Here is a 396-nt window from a genome sequence, read left to right as displayed (position 1 = left end):
TATATATATATAAAAATCTATAGTGGTAGTTTCTGACTATCATGAGCAAGGAAAGAAGCTGTCAGCTTTACAATCCTACATTTTGTAAGTATCTCCCTTAAAGATCACAATTTTCCAAAACTTCAAAAGGAGAAAACACCTTGTCTGTCCTGATGAAAGAGAAGTACTCTTGAAAGATTAAGTATTTGACTCTGTAGTGAGCAGGAGAATCAATACAACCACAACTCCCAGAAACACCAGCCTTGCAACCAGTTGTCTGTATTTGCTCACAAAGCAACAGCTTCTCCCAGTCAGACTCTTTCCATATTTGACTTCCCTTTTTAGAAGCCACCACCTAAAAGTAACTCTGCTTCTAAAAAGCATAAAACAAAAGCTAAGTTAACATATCCAGAGTTC

The 396-nt window shown here is 36.6% G+C and overlaps 1 protein-coding gene across 1 annotated transcript in view; it reads right to left on the bottom strand.

The window, feature by feature from the left end:
- ACSL1 (acyl-CoA synthetase long-chain family member 1) overlaps nucleotides 1-396 on the bottom strand; it is a 34,629-nt gene that overhangs the window by 33,465 nt on the left and 768 nt on the right. The window lies entirely within an intron of this gene.

Source organism: Corvus brachyrhynchos, unplaced genomic scaffold, assembly GCF_000691975.1.
Source record: "Corvus brachyrhynchos isolate BGI_N302 unplaced genomic scaffold, ASM69197v1 scaffold17, whole genome shotgun sequence".
In the NCBI taxonomy this organism is placed as follows: domain Eukaryota; kingdom Metazoa; phylum Chordata; class Aves; order Passeriformes; family Corvidae; genus Corvus; species Corvus brachyrhynchos.
The sequence above is the reverse complement of the archived record's forward strand: the minus strand, read 5'-3'. Positions and strand labels throughout refer to the sequence as shown.